The sequence below is a fragment of the Zootoca vivipara genome, chromosome 6 (genome assembly GCF_963506605.1).
Source record: "Zootoca vivipara chromosome 6, rZooViv1.1, whole genome shotgun sequence".
Classification (NCBI taxonomy): domain Eukaryota; kingdom Metazoa; phylum Chordata; class Lepidosauria; order Squamata; family Lacertidae; genus Zootoca; species Zootoca vivipara.
In genome coordinates, this window is record NC_083281.1 from 23,682,758 (window position 1) to 23,700,195 (window position 17,438).

Consider the following 17,438-nt stretch of genomic DNA (forward strand, 5'->3'; position numbering starts at 1 on the left):
TCCCTACAGTTAAGAGGGGAGAAAGGGCGGACTTTCTGGAAGCACATACTGTGCTGCATGATATGGACAAAGTGGAAATTCAAACATTTTGATCCCTCTCTCGCAACGCTAGAGTTTAGACCATCCTATGAAGTCCTGATCCTATGCATACCATAGTCCTCTGGCTTTTGGTGTGAGAAGAGGATCCAGGACTAGGGATGAACTATTCTACACATTTCAGTTGCTCCTGGTTTCTAATTTGTTTATTTGCTGCACTTGCCTCCAAGCAGCTCAAGGCTGTGTACATGGTTCTCCGCTCCCCATTTTATCCTCACAAGAACCCTGTGAGGTAGGTTAAGCTGAGGTATTGTGACTGGTCCAGGATCTCCCAATGAGAGAACCCTGGTCTCCTGGATCCTTGTTTGACGATCTAATGACTACAACACACTAGCTCTCTTAAATTCAGCTCTCCAGGTTCCTCTGTCCTCTAAATATAATTAAAAGTTCCCCTTCCTACTGGTTCCCACATACCTGGAAAAAGCAGGGCCAAGAGGAGGCATGTGCTCAGGAGTGCCTTCATCATTCTAAAAGAGAACTGATGCACGAAGAGGATTACTTGGAGGGATTTATAGGCTACGTGTTTGAGCTGCAGGCAACACGTGGGGACAAATGTTCAATGAGTTCTGGGAAGAGGAGGTTTTTCTCTCTCTTTGGCATGAAGACATGGAGAAAATGATGAAATTCAAAGCTCACTGTTGAAATTGTCTGAATTATTTCCCCACAATATCATTAGTTGTAAATAGGCACTTTTCAAATTTCTTCCTCTGTACAATTAATTCAAATTCTGACTGCACCAAATAAAGGATCTGAGAGCAAAAAAGCCAAGGGCAAGCCCCGGAAGCAACTTACAAGAAACCCCCTCAATACAGTCTTCATGTAAAGATTCCTCTTATAAAGAAGAATATTGTGTGGATACTAGATCCATCCCAGCAAGGCTAGGAAGGATGGGATGAGATGTGGGTAAAATGTCGACTTCATATAGCAGCTCATGTGGATGCAATGGAGGCTTCAACCAGTAAAACCGATCCACACACAAAAAAGGAGAGTGACGCAGTGGCAGCGAAGCAATCAGTTCAGGTGCAGGTAAGTAAGACTAAGGTAGAAAGTATAGTGGTACCTCTGGTTACAAATGCTTCTGGCTATGAACACTTGGGGTTACGAACTCCACTAACCCAGAAGTAGCTGCTTATGGTTGCGAACTTTGCCCCAGGATGCGAATGGAAATTGCGCACAGCAGGAGTCCCCATTAGTGAAAGCGCGCCTCAGAATATGGTTTCAACTTAAGAATGGACCCCCGGAACTAATTAAGTTCGTAACCAGAGTTACCACTGTAATACCTCTGGTTACTGCAACTTGTTCCAAGAAGGCTGCAAAGTCAATTGAGGCCATCTGACAAAGCTCATCATTAAAAGTAGAAAATATCATTCTGAGCCAATGCCTCTGCTTTTTGCCTTTGCTTGACGTGGGATCTTATTGAGCGGGAAGGAACAATATACTCCTTCTCTGCTTCCAGGCCACTAATCCAAGTGCAATGAAAGCCTCAAGGTACTGCTCTGGTGACTGCCCAGGTGCTGGAGCTAGACATAGCTCAGGGCTGTTGAAAGGTGCCAGGGACACACTGGTAGGCACTGAATAGAATACAATGACTCCAAGATCATTACTGAGAGCTGATTAAATCATTTTACTGAACTTGGCCCCTCCTTGTTCCAATTGTGTCAGATTGTTGTGAAAGGAAGAAGATACTTTGCGTCAGCTGATGTGTTTAGTGATGACTATCCTTAGGCACATTGTCCTGAACTGAATCCAGCTACGTAGTTGTTTATACCTGCTTCAAATCCCATTTTCCATTTTCAGAAGAGAAGATGTACCCCGCAGTGTAGGCAGCATCCTTCTTGGAGTGGCTGATCAGATGTCCATGGGTACAGGACTATCATGACAGGAGGGCAGTCGCTCACCCCCACTGGGATGTGCACACACAGGTGGTTGCCACATCTTTTTGGGGGTCAGCAAGTGGTGTTAGAATATACTAGCCTGGAATAAGTCAGATTTGTTGTTTTCTCTGTACATATTTTCTCAGATGTTCCCAAATTCCTAATTGACCTTCTTCTACAATCCTTTATTAGTATTTGCTAAGAGGGTTCTTACTACACTGTTATTGTATTTTTCTTAAAGAAATATGTATTCCGTACTTTTGGTGGATATTTGGATACAGTCTTGATCCAAACCAGTACCTCAGGTCTTTTTGGCATCCTGGGTGATATATTTTGCTGGAGACATCAGGCAACAGAGAGTGGTCATTTAGCTCCTGCTTTCTGGAATCACCCAGATGTCCTTTGTACCCACAGATGTCTCCTGACCTGAAGGGAAGAATTGTTAGCAAGAGTGGTGACATCCTAATATTCTGAGAGTGGGTGGGGTGTTTCTAATGTAATTTACACACACACACACACACACACACACACACAAAAAAAAAAATTGGTTTATTTTTATTTTTATTTAAACTTGAATACTGCCCTTCGGCTGTTGATCTTAGGGCAGTTTACAAGAGGAAAACACAAAGCACATACTGTAATGAAAAGAAGATTCTCACAAACCAATACCCCCCTCCTTCTCTGTGGGGTGTTGTTTGCAAGTCACTTTGAGCTTCTTGTTTCTAATGTAACTCCCACGCCCCACCCACACTTTGTTTTATTTTTATTTATTTTTAGATTTGAATACTGCCCTTCAGCTGTTGATCTCAGGGCAGTTTACAAGAGAAAAAACACAAAGCACCTAATGAAAACAAGATCAACCCCCTTCTCACAAACCAATACCCCCCTCCCATAGCTGTCAAGTTCTCCCTCTTTTATGTGAAACTAGCTGACCCGGCCACGCGTTGCTGTGGTTCTTTCCTGTGATTCCCCACCCCTGTCCTGATCCATGACGTATCCTGCCCCTCCTCCCTCCACCCCGGCTAATCCCTGTGTTTCGGTAGGATACCCTTCCCTCTGTTGTCCCTGGAGAGTGTTGGCCCCTCCCCCTTGTATCTCCATACCTTGGCCCCCACCCTTGGAGAAGGAACTGTCAGCTTCTACGTTCTGTTTCCCAGCATGCACTTTTGTTTGAGCCCTCTGTTGTCCCTGGGGAGTGTTGGGCCCTACCCCCAGTATCTTCCTACATTGGCCCCCACCCTTGGAGAAGGAAATGTCAGTTTCTTGGTTCCATTTCCCAGTATTTACTTTTGCCTGAGCCCTCTGTTGTCCCCTCCCCCCTGTATCTCCATACATTGGCCCCTGTGCACGCATCGTGAACATTTCTATATATTTAGATTAAGGATCGGGGGTGATGATGCTCCCTGGGGTGCAGAGAACTACTTTAAAAATCCCGACAGGGGGGGGAGGGTGTCAAATAGTGAAGCCCCACAGCCCCGTAGCAACAGGCAGGCCCAGACAGAAGGAGGGGGGTCATATGGGCCACTTGGCGTGGGCCTCCGGATCTAAAGGGAGCCTCGGTCAGCATATTCACAATCAGTAAAATGAAAAAAGTAACAAAAGGGATAAAAACAGGGCCACATTATGTACCTGGCCCGGGCCTCTGTCTGGCCCTGCAAGGGCCTGGCAACAGAAGGCACGTTCTGAAGCACCAGAGTTGTTCAGTTCCATTAAAAAAACCCCAAGAAGTGGCAAGGGGAAGGTAGGGGATTGTAAATGGGGTGGGGGGTGGCCACTGCAAATATCTGAGGACTTAAACTGGGGAGAGAAAGTGCATGGTTGTTGTTGTTTTTTTTAAAAAGACACAGAGGCTTGCAATCAGTTGTAGTATTTGTTGTTTATCCTAAAATAAGACATACCCATAAAATAAGCCATAGCAGGATTTCTAAGCATTTGCGCAATATAAGCCATACCCCAAAAATAAGACATAGTGATAGGCACAGTTCTGGAGGGCCCCAAGGAAGAGGCAAGGCTGGACGTGTAATAAAAAATAAGACATCCCCTGAAAATAAGCCACTGTGGGGGTTTTTTAAGGAAAAATAAATATAAGACTTATTTTCTTATTTTCTTATTTTTGGAGAAACACGGTAAAGCCTAGGTTAAAAGGGGCACGACTGCCCTTACTTAAAATGGCCGCCGAAGCCTTGCATGTGACACAACGCCCACTAAATTATAAAGCGAAAACCCCTCGCTGTGCCCCCAAGTGCGTGTTAGGAGAAATGATGAACAACTGCCTAATGCTGCCAGGCGTTTATTAATGCAGCTGCCGGGAAAGGCTTTGGGCTTTGGCTTTGGGGCTGGAATCGCTGTTTTGGTGGTTGTTGGACAGTTGTTCCCCCCACCCCACCCCACCCTACGTCAGTCCATGACCTATTTGGGCTCCTCCTCCCCCCTCCCACCCAGGGCTCCATTCGGGATAGTATTTAAAGGGCTGTAGAGGTGAGGCCTAGTCTGTAAAATGGAGCCAAGGTCTTTAGGCTGTAAAGTAGAGGTGAGGCCTTGGCTTGGGCTAGTATTTAAATGTGACCCGAGGCCTCCACCCTGTATCTCCATTCCTTGGCCCTGGCCTGACTCTGTGGGTTGTCTGGTAATTGGCCCCCTTCAGATCCCCCTGAGCCTCAGAGTCCCCCTGTTTTACAGGATCTCGTGGCGGAGGCGGGGTTTGTGGGTGTGGCGCGTTGTTGCAGCTAATCCCTGTGACTGCCCCCACGTGTCCCGATCCATGATCTATTCTGTTTGTCCCACCGCCCCTCCGTGACCGGCGTATCTCACAATGTTTTGAAGGATGGTATTTATTTTTGTCTTGTGGTTATTTGGTGGGAGGGTTTTTTTGGGGGGGTAGTGGTGCTAAATTGTAAAGTAAAAACCCCTTGCCGTACCCCCAAGTGCGTTGCTGTGGGTTATCCCCCCCCCAGGCCTAGTGGGGGCCTGGCAGCAGGGGACTACATAAAACAAAGGCCTATGGGTCTGATAATGGCCGCCTTGGTGGTTTCAGTTGCTTGGTTGATGATGTCATTTGGTTTGTGGGTGTGGCTTAGATTTCACAGGAAGGGAGGGGCTGGAGAAGGGTATAACTTGAGGGCGCTGTTTGACTTGGTGGAAAACCAGGTTTCTACCTGCCCAGATGCGAAATTGGAGGGTTTTTTGTCCCCAACAACCTTCGGGGAATGGCCTGGATCGTTGTGTCAAAATTTTAGGACGATCAGTCAAGCGGTTACGGAGAAAATTGCGGCCAACAATTTCAAGATTTTTACATTTTTATATATATAGATAATACACCTTCGGGGTATTCCCATCAAACTCTTATTTTGTTTTCAGTCAAATTTTTTGACAACTCTTTGTAGACATTTATTTTACATAGAAACCGGGTTGGAATATATCTATAGGTTCTGCACGGATCTGATGGCAATGAAACAAATGCTGAGATGGCTAGAGCACTGGTGGCGAATAACTCATTCTGAAGCTGACCAGACACGGGTTAGAGCTCAGTGTCGAGCCTACCAAGTGGCAGTAGCGACGACGAAGAAGACTTTCTCTATTGCATCTGCGGAAAACAGCAGCAAGAGACTCTTTCAGGTGGTTCGCAATTTAGCGGAACCACCTGCTCCATCGGGGCCCAGTACAGGCCACATGATCTCCTGCAATGATTTCGCAGTTTTTTGCAGATAAAGTCGGGAAGAGGTAGACTCCACCGTGGGAGCAGGGCCGGGGCGGGGGAGTGCTAGAGTCCTGTCTAGTCAAGTTGTGTGGGATCAATTTCAATCTGTTACCTCCGAGGATGTGGACAGGCTGCTTGGACGAGTGAAACCAACCACCTGTCTCCTTGATCCTTGCCCATCCTGGCTTATAAAAGCTAGCCGGGAAGGGCTGGGTGTTGGGCTTCGCGGGTTGGTGAATGCTTCTCTCTGTGAGGGAGCTTTCCCAGACCCGCTGAAAGAGGCGGTTATTAAACCGCTTCTTAAAAAACCATCTTTAGATGCGGCCAATATGGCCAACTATCGCCCAGTCTCAAATCTTCCATTCCTGGGCAAGGTGATCGAGCGAGTGGTTGCTGAACAACTCCAGGCACGCCTGGAAGAAGCGGACCATTTGGATCCCTTCCAGTCGGGATTCAGGCCTCATCATGGGACTGAAACTGCCTTGGTCGCACTGGTCGATGATCTCCGGCGGGTTAGAGACAAACGTGAGAGCTGTTTCCTAGTCCTGCTGGATCTCTCAGCGGCTTTTTTTTTTTTTTTTTGATTTTGTAAATTATTTTTATTAAAGAATTTCTTAGGTTACAAAGGTAGTGCAATGTCTCTTTCTTTTCATGCATCATTTTTACACATCAATTTTTTACTTGTTGAGACATTATGAGGAAGGGGGGGAAAGGGGGGAAAGAGGTAGGTGGGATGGGGAGTTGGGTGTGGTGGATTGCCGATGTTTCTGTTTTTCTTGATATGTGTAGGGGTTCAGCGTCAGCGTCATTTGTGCAGGTTCTCTGTTGTTAGTTCGTGCTTCTTTGTTGGTGAGAGAGGTCAGGATTTGTCTTAGAATGTGGTTGTTCATTTATGGTTGGCTGTGATGATCCTTAATTTCTTGCGTGAGTGGGGAGGGAGGGTGTTTTGATCAAGTTAGCCATATTGATTTGTATGCTGACGGTAATTTTTTGTCATTGTCCTGTTGGGTTGTATAAGTGATGAAGGGGAACCATACTGGGGTGAAGGTGTCTTCTTCTGTTTGTCCCCGTGTCAGTTTCAGCTTACTGGTTAGTTTTTCTAGCAAGGCTGTTTCCCATACAACTTGGTACCATTGGTCCAAGCCCACTCCCGATAAGTCCCTCCAGTGCCTGGCTACGATATTTCTGGTTGCTGACAACAGATGGATTATAAGTTCTTTATGATTTGCGTGAGCGTTGTTATCCTGAAAGATATTTAGTAAAACCAATTCTGGGGTAATTTCTAGCACTTGCTTAGTTATGTTACAAATTTCTTGCATGGATGTCTTCCAGAATGATTGAATTTTAGGGCACTCCCACCACATGTGGAGGTACGTGCCTGTGGAAGTACATCCTCTCCAACATTTTGATGAGATTCCTGATCGTATTAGTGATAATTTTCGTGGAGTCAGGTACCATCTGTGAATTAGTTTCAACGAGAGTTCTTTTCTTTTCATTGATATAGATTTGAAAGGGGGTTTCGACCACATTTTAGTCCATTGGGTAGGGTTGATTTCATACCCTATGTCATCCTCCCATTGTCGTTTTATCTTGTCCAGAGGATCTATGGGAGTCTGAATTAGTATCTTGTAAATTGCAGATACCATCCCTTTTCCGTGTCCTTTTGGCAATTGGAGGAGGCTTTCGAAAGCTGTCAGGGGTCTAGTTGCTGCTGGTTTTACAGTTGGGTTGTTCAGAAAGGCATGTAGTTGATGTTGTGCTAACCAGGGCATTGGGATGTCTTCTAGTTTGTCCTGTATTTCTTGTGGTGTCAAAGGTTTGTTGTCTTTATAAAAGTCTATTAAGCGATGTAAACCTTTGGTTTGCCAGGTCTTCATCTGGAGGTTTTGTGCTGCATGATGGAACAATGGATGGTAAGCCAGGGGAGTTAATGGGGATGGGGTTGGAGATAATTTACTAGTTTCTGCTTTCCATGCTTTGAACATGGTTTGTGTGTATCTGTTGAGTGTTGTGGGAATCTTCCTTAATTTGTTTGGGAGAAATGGATATGCTGTGGTGCAGATATTTTCAATTGAGTCCCTTTCCAGATGTACCCATTGTTTAGTCTCGTCTTCAAGTATATATGGGATTATATGGCGTATTTGGTTGGCGTTGTAGTATGTTTCTATGTTGGGGATTCCCCATCCTCCTGCTGAGGTGGGGAGGTGAAGGTATCTGATGCTAATCCTTGGTTTTTTATGTGAGAAAATAAAAGAATGTAATTTTCCCTGCCATTTATGAAGTTGGGTTGGGGGGATCCAAATTGGAAGGGTTTGGAATAGGTAGGTTAGTTTTGGGAGGATGACCATTTTGACCATGGCTATTTTGTCTGAAAGAGTGAAACTCATACTGTCCCATCTTTTTAGGTCTTTGTTTATTTGTCGCCACAGGGGTTTGTAATTGTGGAGGTATAATTTGTTGAGGTTCTTGGTTATTTGTACTCCTAGGTATCTGAATTTGGTGTGACAGAGTTTTATTTTGGTGATATTGGTAAGTTCTTTTTGGATGTGAGGAGGGGTGTTGAAGCACATGGCTTCTGATTTACCAAAGTTTACCTGTAAGCCCGACACCATTGCAAATGCGTTGAGTTCTCTGATTAGGGAGGTTGCTGTATTTAAGGGGTCTGATGTTGTGACCATTAGGTCATCTGCAAAGAGCCCTAACTTATAATTTCTGCCTTTTATTTCCACTCCTTTGATGTCTGTGGCTGCTCGGATTCGGATCGCTAGGGGCTCCAAAGCCAGGATAAATAAGAATGGAGACAGCGGACATCCTTGTTTTGTGCCTCTTTGGATTGCTATGGTGTTTGAGTTCATATTATTAATTCTGCAATTTGCTGAGGCTTGAGAATATATTTGTTTGAGAATTTGAAGGAAGTTGGGGCCAAATTTCATTTTAGTTAGTACCGCTAATAAGTATTTCCACTCTAAGCAATCAAAAGCTTTGAGGATATCTAGGGACATAATTGTCAGTGGAAGTTTGGTTGTTTTGCTGTGTTCAATTAAGTTCAGTAATTTCCTGATAGGGTCTGTAATGTTGCGACCAGGGACGAAACCGGTTTGGTCTGGGACTATTAAATTACCTAGGAAGATTTTTAAGCGATTGGCCAAGATTGATGTAAATATCTTGTAATCCTGATTTATTAATGAGATTGGGCGGTAAGATTCTACTTTGAGGTTGTCCTTCAATGGCTTTGGGATGGAGACTATTTTGGAGTGATTCCATGTTTTGGGGATAAGCCCCCCTTTCATGATATCATTAAATAGGCGTAACATATAGGGCAGCAGGGGTTCCTTAAATTTTTTATAGAATTCTGCTGTGAAGCCATCTGGGCCCGGTGCTTTGTGTGATTTCAAGTTTTTAAGAACTGTGTCTATTTCCTCGGGGGTGATAGGGCTGTCCATGCGTTCCTGTTCTTCATCGGTTAAAGTGGGCATGGTCAGTCCTGCCAGGAATTTTCTAATTCCTTCCTCAGATGGGTTGTGGGAGGTGTACAGGTTGGAGTAGAATTCTGCAAATTCAGAAGTTATTTCTTTCGGGGAAAATGTTACGTTGCCATCTTTTTTGGTGATGCAGTGTATTCTTGTTTTAAGTGCTTTTTTCCTGCATCTATTTGCTAATAGTCTGGAGTTTTTCCCTCCGTACTCATAGAAGCGCTGTTTAGAATATAAAATATTGATCATTGTTTTGTTGATTTCTAAGGAGTCTAATTCTCTTCTCTTTTGTTCTAGAAGTTTAAGTAGTTTTTTGGAACCTGTTTGTTTGTAACGTGATGAGAGGGCAATAATTTCTTGTTCTATTTTGTTAATTTTTGAAGAGGTTTGTTTTTTAAGGAGTGCTTTCTCTTTTATGCAAACTCCTCTGGTCACCGCTTTCATAGCGTCCCATAAGAGGGGGGTATTTATATTGTCTACATCATTCTCCTTAAAATAGTTTTGGAGAGTTTTTGTGATACTTGCTCTAATTTGGGTGTTTGTGGTTAGAATGGGACTGAAAGACCATGATGGAGTGGTTTGCGTTTCTTCACCTATTTTAACAGTGACTTCTACTGGGGCATGATCTGTGATTTTGATGCTGCCTATGTTTGTTGATTCTACCAAGGGGATCAGACCCTGTGTGAGCAGGATGCTGTCCAGTCTGGACGTTGTACCATGACGTCCGGACTGGAATGTGTGGGTGGTGTCTCCTGGGTTGTGTTCGCCCCAGATGTCATAGAGACCCCTGTTTTTTAACATTTTTAGTAACTTGTAAGAAGCCTTAGTTGTTTGGGAGGGGGGGTTGAGGAGGGTTGCCTGTAAGTTTACAGGATGTGTGTTTTCCAGAGTTATGCCCTTAATATTTAAGTTAAGGTCGCCTCCTAGAATTGCTTCCCCCTCAGAGAAAGAAAGGAACTTGTTTAGTGTTTTTTGAAAGAATTCAAGTTGTCTCGAGTTAGGGCCATATAATGAGCCAATTGTCAGTTTAATTTTGCCATCTAGTATTCCTTTAATGAAAATGAATCTACCTTTTTTGTCCTTTAGGACTGTTATGGATTTGAAATTTAAGTCTCTACTAATTATTACAGCTACTCCGCGAGCCTTTCCTGAGCCTTGTGCTACCCATTGTTGACTAAAACGAGGGTCATTCAGGAGTTTGTTCCCTTTGGGTGGGTTGTGTATTTCTTGTAGGAAGGTGATGTGTGGTTTCATGGTATTTATGTATGAGGTGATACGTTTTCTCTTGATGGGATTTCCCAGCCCCCTCACATTTAGTGTGATTGCTTTTAAGCTAGCCATCTTGTTTATTCATTCTGTAGGATGGTTCCTTGCCAACCCGTCTGGGTTGTCCTATGTCCCTCACTTCGTGTTGTGTATTGAACCATTGGAGTTGCGCTGACTTATGATGTGGCGGGTGGGGGTTCAATGGGATTAAAATTAGAATCGGGTTAAAGAGTGGGAGGTAAATTATAGAGGGTTTCCTATATGTAGTTATATAGGTGTACGTTTGGGGTATTTTGGACCTTTTGGCAAATAGCCGGTTGGTCCTTGATCTCGGCTGATGTGAAGGGCTGTACTCAAGGACAGGCCTTCCCCCTTGTCGTTTGTGACAGGGGGTGATCAGCGAGACGGTGTAGAGTGGTTTTGTAATGTTAGTGTCAGGTATAAGGTTCGTGAGCAATGTTGCCAATGTTAATAGCAACATCACTGATGTGTTAGAGTGTGTGTATGTGTTGGCGCGCTCTGGTGCCACCATGTTGTTGAATAGGTATCATGTTTTAGCCTGATAGTGAGTTGTGTTATGGATGTTGGGGGAGCTGTTTTTCTCTTGTTTGGTATGAAAGGGATACTGGAGATATGGGCTGTGGTTGATGGGGAATGTGATTGAGGTTATCTGGACTGGTGTCGGGGTGGGGTTGGGATGGGGTAGATTCTATGGAGGTGTGGTGTTGGGGGGGGGATATTGATGATGATAGTTATGTTCAAGGCCTATGGGGAGGGGGGAGGGGGTAGGGGGATCACCAGTCCTGCAGTTTGAGATGCTTTCCAGTTGCCTCATTCAGCTGTGGTTGTTGTTGTTGTTGTAGGGTTGTTCATCAGTGATGTTTTGGTTCGGTTGATCGTGGTTTGGCATCCTGTGGAGAATGTTCGGTAGAATGATTTTGTGCGCGATGGTAGATGGTTGAATCGACGAGTCTTGATGTATTGCTTCTGTTGTCTCTTTCCCCTCTTTACTTCCATCCATTCATTTACTGTTATTCCACTTTCTTGATCTCGGCTGTCACTTGGTGGGTCTTTCTGTTGCTGGTTCGATGGAGGGTCGAGTCCAAGGTTCCTCAATAGTTGTTGGGCTTCCCTTTCGTTGGTAGCCATGTATTGCGTTGTATCGGTTGTCACGATGAGACGGAAGGGAAAGCCCCAACGGTATCGAATCCCTTTTTGCTGAAGAAGCTGAGTGTATGGACGTAGGTTTTTTCTCCGATTTAGGGTGTCCTGGGATAGATCCTGTAGGACCAATATGGAATTGTCTTTGTAATGGAGATTGGTTGAGTTCTTGAGGCTGTTCCATATCTCCTCCTTTTTTCTGTAGCGTGAAAAGCACACTATGATGTCTCTTGGGTGGGCACCAGGTTTTGGCAAAGGTTTTAGAGCTCTGTGTGCCCTTTCCAGATCGGAAACCTCGAGTGTCAGATTTGGGATTGTATCTTTCAACCAGCTCACAATTAGGTCTGCTGGGCTTTTCTCCTCTGCTTTTTCTGGGAAGTTGCGGAAGCGGATATTGCAGCGTCTGTTTCGGTCTTCGATGTCTGCTTGTTTAATTCTCAATTCTTCATTTTCTCTTTCCAGTTCGCACAATTTCTCATTCATGCGTGTGGTTTCATCCCGATATTGCTCTATTATTCCTTCTTGCAGTTGATTCTTCTTTTCTAGAGCTTCCACTCTGGAGGTAAGATTACTGATTAGTAGCTGTATAGGGGTCGTTGCATTTTCCACTGCAGCTTCCAATTTACTTGTCATCCTCTCTTCCATTTCTCTTAGGTGTTGTAATATTTCATCATTTTGAGGAGGTGTTGCGGTCTCATTGTTTTTTACCATCTTTTTAGTTGGTGACACCTTCATTTCCTTGACGTTCTTGGTTTGAGGTTTGTTTGGCATTCTCTCAGAGTGGGACGTGTTACGGTTAGGAGTTATGGCGATGATGATTTCTGGGTGTTGGGTTATTGGATTAATCAGGCGTTGTTGACTGGTGGCTTCTGCAGAGCGTTCGGTTTAGGCAATCATTTGTGTCATGCCTTGGTGATGTTATAAGGACGCCTCTGAGGTTGTCGTGTTCGCCTCAACAGTGTTGTCAAAGCGGTGGTCTGGTACTCAGAGAGGTGGGTGTACCAGTGGACAGATAGACAAACAAGCAGAGACAGACAAACAAACAGGCAAATGAAGGGGGGGTTCGATTTAGAGGTGATCAAGTAAGCAATCTAGCAAGCAAAAAGGGTATAAAACAAAAGTGAGGGTGGGGTGAGAAGTGAGGTAGAAGGGGAAGATAAGGAAGAGAAGAATAAAGGGGAATCCAGCTTCTGGGAAGGGGTTTAAGGAGAAGGTTTATGTATTGGAGAGAAGGAAGGAAGATAAAGGTTTATGTATTGGAAAGAAGGAAGGAAGATAAAGGTATAACAGAAGTGGGGGTTTTTTGTTTTGTTTTTTAAGTTATTTTACTTTACTTTATTTTATTTTTTAAAAGGGGGAGGTGATGGGTGGGAGGAAAGGCTACCCTATTGGAGATAGGGTGATAAACAGAGTAGATGGGGGGGGATTCAAATTAAAGGGAAGAAGGAGTCGAAAAAGAGAGAGAGAAAAGGGGCAGAAGTAACAAGTGGGATGGAGGGTAAAAATAAGAATTTTTCTTAGAGGGTTAAAGTGTATGAAAAGAGGGGGTTTGGGTGTTAAAAAGCGAAAGGGATAAAGGGTAATGATACTTCTTTTTTTAAAAATATATATATATATATATACAGTTAAAGATAAAAAAAAGGAAAAAATATTATTCTCCCTCTCTCTCTTCTTCTAAAAAAAGGGGGAGAGAGAGAGGGAAAAAAATCACTTCTATTTTTATAGAAGAAAAATTTTAAGGAAAAGGAATATTTTCTAAAAGAAGGAAACGAGAAGTGTGTGTGTGTGTGTAATACGTAAATATCTTTAAAAAAATTTTTTTTTTAAAAAAAAATTATATTTCTTTTTTTTTTAAAAAAGAACCCTATATATATATATACATATATATATATATGTTCAAAAAAAATTTTTTTTTATAATAATAAAAATAATTCAAAAAATTATAACAATAAAAAATTATAACAATAAAAAATTATAACAATAAAAATAAATATATATTTGAAAATAGAAAAATCGAGGCCTTTCCACTGGGCCTTCCTCTGGGCCTTTGGCTCACTTGGCGGGAAAGTGGGCTCAGGGTGGGCCTACCTCTCTTTCAATATCGGCGGCGGAAGAAATGGCGGTGGCTCGGCAGTGGGGCAGCGAGGCCAGGACCTCTTTCCTTCCCTAGGCACCCCCGCACTTGCCTCCTGGGTCCCTCCAGTCCCGGGGCTCCGGATAGCCGGGCGACCCTGGTGCAGCGGCGCAGCAGCAGTAGGGAGGATGATTGACAGGTCGGAGGTTGGAACAAGGTTCCTCTCTTCTCCCCCTCCGAGTTGAGCGCGGCGGCGATGGTAGTAGTAGTAAGTGCAAAAGATCGCCCCGCTTACTCCCTCTCAGCGGCTTTTGACACCATTGACCATAACATCCTTCTGGACCGTCTAGAGGGTTTGGGAGCTGGGGGCACTGTCATACAGTGGTTCCGCTCCTTCCTCCTGGGCCGTGTTCAGAAAGTGGGGGGGGGGATGAGTGTTCAGACCCCTGGGCTCTCACTTGTGGGGTGCCTCAGAGTTCTGTCCTCTCCCCCGTGCTTTTTAACATCTACATGCAGCCGCTGGGAGAGATCATCAGGGGGGGTTGGGGTGGGTGTTCATCAGTATGCAGATGATACCCAGCTCTACCTCTCTTTCAAATCAGAACCAGTGAAGACGGTGAAGGTCCTATGTGAGTGCTTGGAGGCGGTTGGAGGATGGATGGCAGCTAACAGATTGAGGTTGAATCCCGACAAGACAGAAGTACTGTTTGTGGGGGACAGGAGGTGCGGAGGACTCCCTGGTCCTGAATGGGGTAACTGTGCCCCTGAAGGACCAGGTGCGCAGCCTGGGAGTCATTTTGGACTCACAGGTGTCCATGGAGGCGCAGGTCAATTCTGTGTCCAGGGCACCTGTTTATCAGCTCCATCTGGTACGCAGGCTGAGACCCTACCTGCCCGTGGACTGTCTCGCCAGAGTGGTGCATGCTCTAGTTATCTCCCGCTTGGACTACTGCAATGCGCTCTACGTGGGGCTATCTTTGAAGGTGACCTGGAAACTACAACTAACCCAGAATGCAGCAGCTAGATTGGTGACTGGGAGCGGCCACCGAGACCCCATAACACCGGTCCTGAAAGACCTACATTGGCTCCCAATACGTTTCCGAGCACAATTCAAAGTGTTGGTGCTGACCTTTAAAGCCCTAAATGGCCTCAGTACAGTATACCTGAAGGAGCGTCTTCTCCCCCATCGTTCTGCCCGGACACTGAGGTCCAGTGCCGAGGGCCTTCTGGCGGTTCCCTCGCTACGAGAAGCCAAATTACAGGGAACCAGGCAGAGGGCCTTCTCGGTGGTGGCGCCCACCCTGTGGAATGCCCTCCCACCAGACGTCAAAGAGAATAACAATTACCAGACCTTTAGAAAGCATCTCAAGGCAGCTCTGTTTAGGCAAGCTTTTAATGTTTGGTGGATTTCTGTATTTTGATATTCTGTTGGAAGCCGCCCAGAGTGGCTGGGGGAACCGGGCCAGATGGGCGGGGTATAAATATTATATTATTATTATTATTATTATTATTATTATTATTATTATTATTATTATTGAACGCGATTGGTTTCTCATCTATATACTCCTTCTCCTCTCTACTTTTCTTCATAATTGTATTTCTGGCTTCTATTGAACTCAATGTTACTAAGCAGTCCCCTGGATATCTTTTTGATCTTGTTATGGGTGAGGTAACCTTTATTCTAAATGCATTTGTTATCATATAGTCAACTTCCTCTTCTTTCATATCTAGCAACTTAGCAGTTTCTCTAATTAATTAGCCCCTTATGTTTTCCTGCTCCATTTCTGGGACACCACAAAATTTTAAATTCTGTGCCCTTTGATTCATTTCAAGAAGCGCAAGATTGTCCAACATATTCTCCTGTGTTTTTACTATTCCTGTTATTTGTCCTTTCACCCCCCCCTTTCCTATTTTTACTGACCTCTATGTGTATCCTTTTTGTCTGCAATTTGGCTGTCTGGATTTTATTTTCCAATGTCTTTATTTGCCCTGATAGTTCTGTTATTACCTCAGCTAATTTTCGCCTATGTTCATCTCACTCTCCTTAAATTCTCTCCTTATTTCCTTAATCTCTTCCAGAATTTTAATTAGAACTCCTTCCCCTTCTATTTCTGGTCCTGAAGGTCTTCTCTCCCCAGGGGTTGTTATTTTTATTCCTTTACGAGGCATTTTAAGCTCTCCTTATTTGGGGTTCTTCTATTTCTTTACTATTATATTATACTGTCTTCCCCCACTAGAGGTCCTATATATCCCACAACCAATTTTCCTTCTGCACAACCCTTTCTCACAACCTATTTTCTTGCTGTGATTCCACCTGCAGCCTATAGATGTCACTTGTCCCCCTGGCAGTCTTCCTTTGTTCCCGTTAAACACCGTTAGGAAGCAATACCAGTAAATTAACCAAATCCAGCCCCCTCAAGCCACGTTGTGCCTTCCCACCGTTTGTCCTTTACCATTTGCCCTTTACAGGTCTTAAATAAGTTAGGTATATATTTCCTGGGCACTTAAATCTTCTTCTGATTCTTAAAAATCTGGCCGTCCTCTTCTGGTTTACTTTGCCTCAAATCCTCCGTATCCTGAAGGCACTTTAATTATGTCAATCACACTGGGTCAGTACAGTCAAGAAAGTTTAGCTGATTTCGAGGGGCTAGAAATTCAAAAGTCCTTTTTATACTAAATTATCCTAAATTACCGTCCTCCAACAGGAGCGTTTACCGTTAGTAGCTCCATAACTCTATAATGTGGAATAAAAAAATTCCTTCAGTAGCACCTTAAAGACCAACTAAGTTTTTATTTTGGTATGAGCTTTCGTGTGCATGCACACTTCTATAATGTGGAGTTTGTCTTCTCTCTCCTCCTCTCCAGCCGGGAAACAAGTCTGGAGATTCTTTTTAAAAAGTCCCATAGTGGATACAAAGTTCCAATCTTAGTTGGGCACTCGAAACATTACCTAAGTCATTCTTTGTTAGATACGTTGTATACGTTTTACAGCTTATCTTCCTCTCTCTCTCTTTCAGAAATCTTGCTGCCTTTGAGCTTACTCAGCCACTCGCTTAAATGCTTACTCTCTCATAGCTTGGCGTTCCTGCGCTATATTTCCGACAGCGCCTGGAAGAATCCCCTTCCTTCATACCTTTTCCCAAAGTTCCAGAACTCCCTTTTACTGTTCCTTAAATTATAATTATGATTGTTTCTTCTTCTTTATCTCGGGGTTCTGGAGCCAAACTTTAAATTCAGGGTGTTTGCCTGCTTCTCATTAGGAGTTCGAGGAAGCATTCTCCAGGGTAGAATGGACTCCAGCATTCATGTCTCCATCCTGTCCCTCCAGACTCTTCTAGCGAGCCCGGTTTCAGCCAAGTCCCCTGGTCCCCAAGGATTTTATTCTTGGGTTTTGTGGTCCGCGGAGCCCTAGCAAGACCTCTTTTTACCCTTGCAAAGCTCAGGATCGCTCAGCAGAAATGATCCCGCACTCCATTTTGATCTAAAATAAAAAAATTCCTTCAGTAGCACCTTAAAGACCAACTAAGTTTTTATTTTGGTATGAGCTTTCGTGTGCATGCACACTTCTTCAGTGCTACTGAAGGAATTTTTTTATTTTACTTCGATCCAGACCAACACGGCTACCTACCTGTATCCATTTTGATCTGTGAGCAAACCGGAAGCTCCTTCTGCCGCAGTTTTTACTGAACAAAGAATGTCGACCTCTACAGCAGATGAATCTCAAGGAGTGTGCAGAGCAATGTCTAGGCCTGTTGTGTTGGATGCCTTTCAGTTGATAAGATTCAAGGAGATTGCCC